This window comes from Aplysia californica, unplaced genomic scaffold (genome assembly GCF_000002075.1).
Source record: "Aplysia californica isolate F4 #8 unplaced genomic scaffold, AplCal3.0 scaffold00448, whole genome shotgun sequence".
NCBI lineage: Eukaryota > Metazoa > Mollusca > Gastropoda > Aplysiida > Aplysiidae > Aplysia > Aplysia californica.
The window spans coordinates 618,445-629,952 of NW_004797718.1; the positions used below are offsets into that span (position 1 = coordinate 618,445).

Genomic DNA, 11,508 nt, shown 5'->3' on the forward strand with positions numbered 1-11,508 from the left:
TGATGATGATGATGATGATGATGATGATGATGATGATGATGATGATGATGATGCCCTAATGTTGGAAATAATGTGCATGTTAATCTTAGTGTTGAGTGTGTTTCATTTTTCTTTTTTTTTGGCGCTTACTCTGGATCCCTGCCAGGCTGTCCTGGGGGCATGACACAGCGGGTAGTGTGTTGTTTTGTGGGTGGGTTGTTAATTTGTTGTTTGTTGCGTGTTTTTGTTTGCTTGTTGTTGTATTGAGACTTTTTTTTTGGGGGGGGGGAATAACATAAAACTGTATATTATATAATGTTGCTGGTAACTACTAGAATTTTGGGGAGAGTTTGGGATACATATTGTGTGTTTTCTTAAATCTGACTTAGAATGCACAAAACGGGGCAACTTATTTCTGAAGAAGGTTGTGTTTATTTGGTGGGGAAGAAATAGCGTGAGATGTTTCTTTTGTTGTAAAATTGTTCTAAACGTTTTCCACTATTGTCAACACAAGTCTTGTCATGCTGGACGGTGACTTCATGGAATCTAATGACAGCCTTTCATCAATGGCTGACTTAGGAAGATCGTGAAAATCGACAGGCCGGACACCATTAGAAATGCCGTATTATAGAGGCGAACCAAACAACAACCAATTGACCGTGAGCTCAAGAAAAAAAGGTTAACGATGGATTGAGCACCCGCTTGGGAAACCAGCCCACAATGTGACAAGCCAAAGCCTAAGTTGCAGTCCTTAGGGAAGGAAGAAGAGAAGAAAGCCGAGATCCACCTGGGAACGAGACGTGGAGACAGATCTCAGGCATAGTGGGGTATAGCTGGCTAGAGGAGGAGAAGATGGCCCAGAACAGAGACAGGTGAGGGACCCTTCGTGGCGGTCTATAACAATAATAAGGTGGAAATGGCAGATGATCATAATGAGGAGGAGGATGATGTTGACTGTGCTTACTGCCACTACTATTACTGTTTATGTCGCTTTGTTACTTTGTTTTGCTGACCTACCATTTTACTACACTTTTTTTCGTATGGCTCTTACAGTCACAAGCATGTGTTACAAATACTCTCAACCGGATTTCAAACTCAAATTACCCCGGGGCTGCTGCAGACAGAGTCTAGGTGAGCCTGAGTGTGTCATAATTATGAAGTATTCCACTTAAAGACAAATATTTCACTTTTTTTTTACTAAGTACAGCTAATTGAATCTATACTCAGTCTATATTAATAGCCGTTGAGAACATGAAAGGTTCTCAGAACATAAGCGTCTTTTACCTACCTCTAGTTGCTGCCAGAGACCTGGAAACACTTTTTTTTCTTTTTTTACATCGATCTTACACGGCTGTGAAAAAATCGAGCGGTCTGACAAACACCAACATGTGATGTCAAGTAAGGGCTGCAAAATATCTTTCTCCGTCCACAATTATTTGCCCGCGGGCTGCGAGTTTGAGACACCCTCCCTTGTTTTGGTAAGTGTTTTACGACGTTCGCAACTGCACAAGGTCATATAAGCGCGTGGGACGCATTTAATATGTTCAGTTTAGTTGTTGTTGTTTTTTTGCCCACGGGTGGCGGTCGAAGCCTACTCTTACAGTTTTTGGGACCACCAACGGATCTTCAACTTGCACACGAGACCTCCGAGATTTTTCTCCTTCGTCCGAGAAGGCTAGATGTAGATCTTACCTACCATAAGATCAGGGGTGTGGCTGAAAGACAGCAATATAAAGGAGTAAAGGAGTAGTAGTAAAAAGGCTGCATAAAGAGTCAGAAGCCCAGAGGAGGGGGCATAGGGGAAGGAGGGGGGGGGGCAGAAAGTGGAGACGAAAGCACTCGACAGAACATGTTTAGGGAGCAGGAAAGGAGATGAAAGGAGAAAATTCTAGAGACGAAAACTTTCCGTCGCTGTCAGGTTTCGAACCCGGGACCTATTAAATGAGAGGCGAACACCGTAACCTCTAGACCACGTGAGCTCCCCACACCCTCCCTGAGTTATTCTTTTCATGCGTCACGTGACTTTAGAAATTTCAAATGATACTGATGCAAAAACTTTTTATGTCCGTAAAAAATCCTAAAGGATGTCTCCGACGTTGATCATAAAGTAATAAAGCGTTGCTCTGAATTCAACTTGAAACAAGATGTTGAAAGAAATCGTTGCAGTGTTAGTCAGTTCTACAGATATGATAGATATGACATATCAGTTTGAGACAGCATTTATGGCGATACAATTTGTAGATGTTGACAGAAAGTTTTTGTTCCCTGATAAGTTATAGTCAATGCTGTTTGGACGAATCTGCATTTAACTGAAATAAATTATAAGAAAACACATTCAACAAAGTCTGGTTAAATTTGGAGTGATAATAATTATATTTTGTTTAATCTATTTTTTTTTCATTTATTTTCGTTCAAAGCAAATAGCCTAAACAGCACGTACACGTATTTCCCATTTCCAAATTTTCTGTTTCGCTTATTACTGTACTTTTTAATTAAACAGATACACCTATATTTATCTTTTAAAGAATTCTAAAGTAAGAACACAATGCACTGTGTACGTGCTTCTACACGTAAGCTTATATTTACATAAAGTAATCTAAGCCTGGGTTTTTTAATCGAAGTTGGGCGCCAAAAATGTTGTTGCTATTATTTTATTTTCTATTATTATTATTATTATTATTATTATTATTATTATTATTATTATTATTATTATAATATTATTATTATTATTATTATTATTATTATTATTATTATTATTATTATTATTGTTATCATTGTTATTATTATAATTATTGTTGTTGCTGCTGTTTTTGTTGGTATCATTATTATCATTGTTGTCGTTGTTGTTATTGTTGTCGTTATTTTTAATCATCACATCTTCGGAATGCAAAACAACCTGAGACGATAGCTTTGTAAGACCTCATTTGACAATTAAACAGATATACCTATATTTATCTTTTAAAGAATTCTAAAGTAAGAACACAATTCCTACTTTTTTTACGCCTGACATGACACACAAACGTACCTGATCAGTCCTCTATAACGATGAAAAGTGACAGATAAATCCACGTCCTCCGTCCACTCGCGCTTCACGTGTGCGCGGAACTTGCACTGATTCTATGCTCAAGGAATTAGTACGTCGACAAAGAAAAAAAAACAACTTGTCAAACAGTTAGCATGTATTCAGGGTATCCGAGTATTCTGTCTGTAGAAACATGTTTCCTCTTTCGGAAATATTGTAAAATTCGTGTCTGCTTCACTGGGAGGGAGGAAATAATTATAATTGTTGTTGTTTTAATGTAAAATTCACCAGAAAGTTGATTAATTGCTTTATTCCTAATTCAATGTGCGTTGGTCTTAATCTCCGGCATGATGTATGTTTTAATTTAAAGTACGGTAAGCTTACAGAGAGCCTTCAGTCTCCTCTGGAATTTCACTGATTTTACGTCATCTTAACTATTTCAGAAATAAACTACAAATCGTATCTGTTGCACCGTGCTCTTATTCATTTATTATGTATGTTTTTAAATAGCAGAATGCTGTATAACCCTACAACTGACTTTATGTTAACCTTTGTGCTTGGACAAATCTGAGATGATCTTTAAATACAGCGTAGAGAATTTTCCCTAATTCACTGTGTTTTGGTCTTTGTGTTCGAAATTGTTTGCTTCGTTCTTTAGGTACTGTTATTATTATCATTATCATTATTATTATTATTATTATTATTATTATTATTATTATTATTATTATTATTATTATTATTAGATCTATTATTATTATTATTATTATTATTATTATTATTATTATTATTATTATTATTATTGTTATTGTTATTATTATTATTATTATTATTATTATTATTATTATTATTATTATTATTATTATTGTTTGCTTCGTTCTTTAGGTACTGTTATTATTATTATTATTATTATTATTATTATTATTAATTATGATAGAGAAATTGCTTCAATTCACCTGTAGCAACCTTTATGTCCGAAATAAAGTGTGTAGCACTTTTAGGTACAGTACAGAGAACTTTCCTCAATTCACGTGTATCGGCCTTTTTGTCCGAAGTAACGCGCTTTGTTCTTCAGGTGCAACAGACAACTTGCAGTCTCCCATGGAATTTCACCGACTTTATGTCTCATGATGTTCCCATCCCCAAACGGTCCCGCTCCCAACACACGAGCGCCTGTCGCCGCCCGCCAGTAATTCACGCACGTGCAATCCAAAGCACAGTCTGAAAAGCGCGCGAGAGAGGTGTAGGCTGTGGCTGAGTGAGTGGACTAGGGAAGGGGGGAGGGGGTGTGATGTGTCCGGTGAAGGGTGAGCGAGCAGATCGAAAGGTGGTTGGGGGCAGGGGGGGGGGACTATGGAGGGGAATGCAGAGCGTGAGCGAAAGTGGCAGAGAAGATTCAATAATAGTAGTGACGTGGTTAGCTAGATTTGCAGGTGCAAACAGATTGGAATTGGCGTATGGGGGTGGTGGGGAGACTTACTTGAAAATACTCCCCTGTATGTGTAGGGGGGAGGGGGGGCTCAGTTCAAAATATTCGCTTGTGTCTCTGTGTGTGGGAAGGGAGGGGTGACGGTTGCTTTTACTCAGAAGTACTCGCTAGACTGCGGAACGTGGAGCCCTGGTTCGGATCTACTTCTAATTTAATTTTACGCTGAGGCTAAATTCGCAGATGACTGGAACAAGACAGTAGCGAGCGAATGGGGTTCGTACCTAAATGTAAACCGAATCAATAGCAATATCCACGTGTCTGGACAGTGTTCAGTGGTTTTTAATTTTGATTTACATGCACTGATTGTCTGGGGTTGGTCTTGGTTCGAATCTGAATCAACCCTTCGATAGTTTGGTCCGTTTGTGCGATTGTCAAAATGTGTGGGAGTTTTATTTTCTGTGTGTTTCTCTCTGTGTGTGTGTGTGTGTGTGTGTGTGTGTGTGTGTGTGTGTGTGTGTGTGTGTGTGTGTGTGTATGTGTGTGTGCGCGAGTCAGTTTAGCTTAATGAGGGGGAGAGTTTAGCTTCTTTGTTTTGGTTTTAAAGGAGGGGGGCGTTTGCGAACCAGTCCAGCACTACATAACCATTCCATCTCTCTGTCAAAACGTATTATTGTGTACTTAAAGTGACGTTTAACTCTAGAAATGAATGAAAGAGAGAGAAAGAGAGAGAGAGAGAGAGAGAGAGAGAGAGAGAGAGAGAGAGAGAGAGAGAGAGAGAGAGAGAGAGAGAATGGGTGGGGAAGAGATGAGAGAGGAAGGAGAATGTAACGTGGAGATGGGGGGGGGGGGGGAGCGACAAAAATATTTCCACCAAAGGAGAAAGAAGCGTGAAAGGAAACTGCATACGAGCACACCTGAAAACCTACAAACACACCTGAAGACCGATAGAAAAGATTGCAATGATAAACAGAAAGGAATGTGTATCCGCCGCTGTCATTGACCGAAAACTAAAGGGGATCCAATGTAACATTCCAGGTTCTGACTGAGTAGTTTTGACTTTAAAAAATAATAAAAGCGTATTCCCCAATCCTCAAAGTCACAAATTTTGCAGCAACTAGTTTGAGCTTTTTCGATTAGTTAATTTATTATTTTTTTTGGGGGGGGGAGGTTGGGGTTGTTTTTTGTTACTTTTTTTGGGGGGGGTTGTTATTGTTTTGTTTTGTTTGTTTTTTGGTGGGGTTGGTTTTTTGTTGTTGTTTTGTTTGTCGGGATTGTTTGTTTGTTTGTTTTGGGGGGGGGGGGGCTGTTTGTTTGTTGTATTTCCGAAATTGGGTCTGATAATTGTGAAATGAAAACAAACTACTTTCACCTTTGACGAAACCTTAATTCCACCCTATTTTGTAACAGTCCAGGTCCTTTCTTCCATAAGCGCTTTTACCTTGACTCTGAAAATATTAACCGTAATTGGATGTGCAGGGAGGAAGATGAGAATTGAAGACAGAACTGAAAATCGAAAGAATATGATGGGGGGGGGGTCGTTTTTGCTGCTTTTGTTGGTGGTGGTGTTGGTGTTGGTGTTGGTGTTGTTGTCGTTGTCGTTGTTGGCTTGTTTTGTCTTGTTGTTATTTTTGTTGTTGCTGTTGTTGTTGTGGTGGTGGTGGTGGTGGTGGTGTTGGTGGTGGTGGTAGTGGTGGTGGTGGTAGTGGTGGTTGTCGTTGTTGGCTTGTTTTGTCTTGTTTTGTCTTGTTTTATTTGTTGTTGTTTTTTGCGTGTTTTTTTTTGGGGGGGGGGTTGTTTTGTTTTGTTTTGTTTTACGAACACGCTTTTAACAAGGGAATACGGTTCATTTTGTTCCAAGAGTAAAAAGTTACCTTTGATAATGGGACCATTGGCCATTTGACCTCATGGACAATGAGCTATAATTATTTTGGAGCGAATTACACTAGCCTTTAAAATCTAGCCCACCCATTATCAATATAATAAGGCTGTTTATGAGGTGAGACCTTCGAATTTGACGTCTTACCCTGATAGGACCGAGCCAGTTGGGTTGAGAGCCTTGAAGATTCCACAAAACGACCCTAGTTCGAGAACACCCATCAGTCTGGGATTCGGACCAAGGTCACCCGCTCCGCAGTCCATACCAGCTTAGCCAACGGAGTCATTCTAGGAACGGTTGCAAGTCTGTCAAATACATGATTAGTTCACACTGGGGCGGGGCGGGTAATGGCGCTGGCCATTTCACTCTAGATAATACATTGTTTATAATATCAAATTGGCATCTGCTTTGCTTCATCAAATTTAATCTAGAAATCCAATCAGGCCTATCGCTGTTGTGCGTAGACAAAAAAATATATAACCCCACAATTTCATGAGGCAGGTACTAACCTTCCAGATTGGTTGTGTGCAACGATTTGATCAAACTGAAGCCAATCGTCAGCTAGACAATGGAACAGATTTTATTAAATTTTGCCAAAATGATAGCTTTTGTCCCTAAATAAAGAAAAGTCTGTATCAAACCATATAAAGTAATGTTTGATAAAATTTTCGGCAATGTGCACTGGATATTATGGTATGTTTGGCATCCCCATATCACAGGTAATCTTTTCCAGAACAGTCAAAAAATTGTGAAATGTATAAGTGTAGATGTTTTTGTGACCCCAACGACACAGTTTAGACCTTTTGGAGGGCAGGCTACGATCCTTCAAATTAGAAACAACTCGGGTTGATGGCGATACAACGTCATAGCAGAAAGACCAGGATATGGTTCTCGATTTTTTTTTTTATTGTCCACATACGGAAATCGAACGCGGGTCTTCTGCGTACGACGACAAAGCGCATAAACGCTGTGCCACAGATGCTGGTTTGAATATTCGAACAGAAAACTAAGATTACTGACAAAAAACTTGGTGATCATAATGGCGGGTTTTAAAAAGTGCACATTTTTCGTCTTCAATAGAAACCAGCAAAGAGGCGAGGAACCTTGAAATTCAACCACAAGCCAAAACCCGAAAATGCTGTACTAGGTATTCAAACTAGGATCATTCAACAAGTATGATGCCAGCTAAATAAACAGCACCCAGAATTTACCACAAAAAAACAGCATGATACTCACCTTAACTCCGAGGAGAAATGTCACTAAAATCATTGTCCATTCTAAGTTAAAGCACAAAAACTTCATCTAAAATACAACTAAAAGTTAACACCATAGACATGAATTTCAATAATAGTATCCCAAATCTTGCATTGCCGTGGCTGCCACCCTTTGCTCTCAATAAAAATTGCGAAGCATGCACATCATAGGAAGCCATCTGATGGGCAAAGACCCGGATCTTGGTGAGTGCTCGACATCTTTCCCCTTGCCCAAATTGAGCCAAATAGTGTGCTCCATAGTGAATCAGAGTTACACCACATCGCACGACCTATGATGATATTAAGTGATCGGCACAGACTAAGTTTGTTGAACTTCCATTGCACTATCAAAACTAGCCAAAGTACAAATGCCAACAAAAGACGAAACGAATTTCATTTGAGATTGATTTTACAAAATAACAGTAACCTCTATCAACATATCAGACATAAGTTAATTAAAAGGGTAAGATGAACGACCAGTAGGTCAAAAGGTATTGGCAGAAAAAAAGCTATCCTTGCAAATTATTGAACGTTACAAATCTAACTTACATTCCTTAATAAGCTAATCAAATTTTAAATAAATTGATCAAACCCAAAACAAATTTAACAATATAAACTGGGCTAAGCTTATCAAATCTCTGAGGTAAGCTTATTATGCGCAGGCCCAGATCTATATAGTACGTTGAAATGTGTACTCAAAATAAATAACGCAGTAACCTGACGGCGAAATCGAAAAGACAGAAGAGAAACTTACGAAACAGACTTGGGTGGGTGGATTTGTAGTGGAGGGGCGCGCGCGCGTGCGGGTGTGTGTGTGTGTGTGTGTGTGTGTGTGTGTGTGTGTGTGTGTGTGTGTGTGTGTGTGTGTGTGTGTGTGTGTGTGTGTGTGTGTGTGTGTGTTAGTAGAAGTTTTACTGCACTTGCATCACAATAAGGTCATATAAGTGCCAAAGATTCGGAGCTTTACAAGAGAGTAGCAAGCACAAAAAAGAAGGGGGAGATGTAAGGACGATAGGGCCCAGATGTTTGACAGGAAAGAAGGAGCAAACCACACCAGAACACAACCACCCGCTTATTTAAGCTGTGCCGATGATGGCGTAAAGTTTCTGCAATTACATAGCTTTTTCCCCTCCCAGAAGTCGTGAGTTCGATTCCTAATCCTATATGTGGAGTCGAGTTTGTTATCGAATATATTCTTCTGTCTCTAGGGATGTTTTATCCTTCTCATCTCAGGTTGGCCAAGACAGACATGCTTATGGCAACCTGCCTCCTAATTGATCTAAATTTCATCCATGTGGACATGAAACATAACAAGCTTTGCGCTTACAATCCCTCACAATGATTACAACCTTTACTGCTTCCGTCAGGTTTGTCCTGAGAGAGGACAGCTCTTCGTCACGGGGAATAACAAGCACAAATAGTTCCAACATAAATAAGAGGATTGCTTCCCTTTACAGTGGGTGCTCACAGTTCCTTTCTAAAATGTGTGTGTGTGTGTGTGTGTGTGTGTGTGTGTGTAAGTGTGTGTGTGTATTGGAGTGTATGGGTGTGGGTTTGTACGAGTACACTACCAATTTCAGGCCTCACAGTTGAATACGCTCCAAAAATTTCAGTTCTTGAAAAAAACATTTAAGACTTACACTTACGTCTGACATTGACAGTGCCTAAAATCATTTAAAAAGGTCTTCCGATGACCTTCACAGAGTTTTAAAGAAGTCCTAAAACTGGCCAAAATTTCGCCCATAGTAAATAATGTATAGATCTAAATACATCTTACCCAAATCAAAAAATTTCAAGAATAATATATTTTACTTGCACTTACGTGGTCATGTAAGAACAGTTGAGCCGATTTTAAAACAATTTTCTACTGTTCTATATTAATTTATAAATTTATATTTCCAATTTGTTTTATTTTATGCTATTTTGTTTGGGGGTTTTTTAAATTAGATTGTTTGCTTATCATCTGAGGTTTGTGCTTGCGAAAATGGAGAAATGGGATTTGCTTGATTGTGTGATGTTCGCTCCCATAGGACAGAAGTTATTTCATATCGTGTCCTGGTCTCTGTCAACCCCTGTCTGGCCTACCCCTGTCTGGCCAACCCAGGCTGAGCAAACAGGCACCCGATAGCATAACTCACACATGTGAAAATCAAATCCACGTCATCTGGGAGCGATAGTGGAGAGCTTATAACCATTAAACGACAAACGTCAAAGACAATCGGTGTAGTTTGACAAAGATGCAGTAACTGCCATTTACTCTCATCCTCCCATTCTCTCTCTCTCTCTCTCTCTCTCTCTCTCTCTCTCTCTCTCTCTCTCTCTCTCTCTCTCTCTCTCCCTCTCTCTCTCTCTCTCTCTCTCTCTCTCTCTCTCTCTCTCTCTCTCTCTCTCCTCTCCCTCTCTCTCTCTCAGTGGCGGTGGGTGGACCAAAATTTGGGTGGGGCTTAGGTTGCTTCCAGTTCTTTACCACCAAATAGCAAGCAATACGAATTAAACAGTGATGAATTTTTCAATAGGCTAACTCACGTTGGGCCACGGCATTTTGAGAACCATTCAAATGAGAAGAGTTGCCTTTGTTTTCCATCTTTTTGTTCTTTGTTAAATTCTTGTTGATGGTGGGGACGAAGCCGATTCACCTCCAAATTTCCTCTTATTAATTTTCATTGGATGAAAAAGTTGCCTTTAAAAGTAGTTCGACCTGATTTATAACTGTTAAATCTCAGCGGCACAAACACAAACATGCACACACAGCACTTCGAACATATTACTTCTATGAGCTGGATTAGGCCGTGTAGTCAAGAAAGTTGAACGCACCCAACAAAGAACCAAAGAGCACATCGGTATCAGGGGCGGCTCGTGGGTCTAAAAACTGGGCGTGCACAATTAAGCTATCGCAGGCTGAAGATTGTCCAGGGTATAGTAAATGAGATGGTGTATAATTTTTTATGATCTTTGGGTTGGTGAGGGAGGACCTCGTGCTTTTATTTTCATTCTTTTTACTTGTCGCTTTGATTCCTAGAACTTAAAATCAGTTTGTTAGCGAAACATCAAATTCTTTCATCCTGAATGAGAACTGAACACTCCAGTAATAACTTTCACCACTCCTCTACAAAACCATTAAATGGCGCAACCAATAGGACGGTGACTTAAGTACGTCACGTTCACCTCCCTCAGGTTCACGGTCACAGAGTCACTTAAAATAGTGGCAAGAAGATGAACCAATCATAATTCCCTTGGGCACTCCGCTGGATTGCTCCGAGGGTCACATACTTTTGGCATTGAATAGCGTACAGTCCATCGCGTTTATTTTAGACTGCCTACTGTGGGCTATGTTTTGGCACTATTCGGCAGGAGCACATTTGAGATGTGCCGGCTTATTAATATTAATGTACCACCAAACTCGCTAGGAGCGTCGTCATCGCTTGGATTATCTCAAAGAACGATTTAGGTCAGGTTACCTATTGTGTTTAGCTAAAGCGTGTGGACTTTGGCACAGCATGGTTGATGTTTCACGGCGCTATAGACACAGAAATGATAGTTACGGCGCAAGCGAGGACCTTGTTTTGATATTATATTTCGCGAGTGCTTGTTTCTTGCTTCTTTTATTCTATGTTTGTGGGTGCTTTACGTAATAGAATATTTAAAATATTTGGGCGGCACTGCACGGCCGTTCTCTATGGACGAACCGCTCCTGATCGGAATCTGTGTCAGTGGGGGAAAGTGTGTCGTAAACTTCCACCCCATGGTCAGGGCTAGGAGAGCATGAGCCCCCGGTACAGTGTTATTTTTCCCCAGTCTTCTACCTTTTTACAAGCAGAGTTTCATTAAAGACGATCGTGGGAAAAGGCTCATCCCTTGCTGAGCCCTAAAGGCATTTGATTGGCTGTTAGGTTACTATAGTTGTAAGCGGTGACAAAGTGATTGGATAAACGAGCAAGCCGCCAAGTTGATC

At 40.0% G+C, this 11,508-nt stretch overlaps 1 protein-coding gene across 1 annotated transcript in view; it reads right to left on the minus strand.

Annotated features, from left to right (window-relative positions):
- Positions 1–4,174, minus strand: part of LOC101861754 (cholecystokinin receptor type A) — a gene marked incomplete at its 3' end in the record, with an annotated part of 28,322 nt that extends 24,148 nt beyond the window's left edge. Inside the window, 2 exon segments of the mRNA XM_013086250.2 lie at positions 3,005–3,238; positions 3,955–4,174.
- Between the last annotated feature and the right edge of the window lie 7,334 nt (positions 4,175–11,508).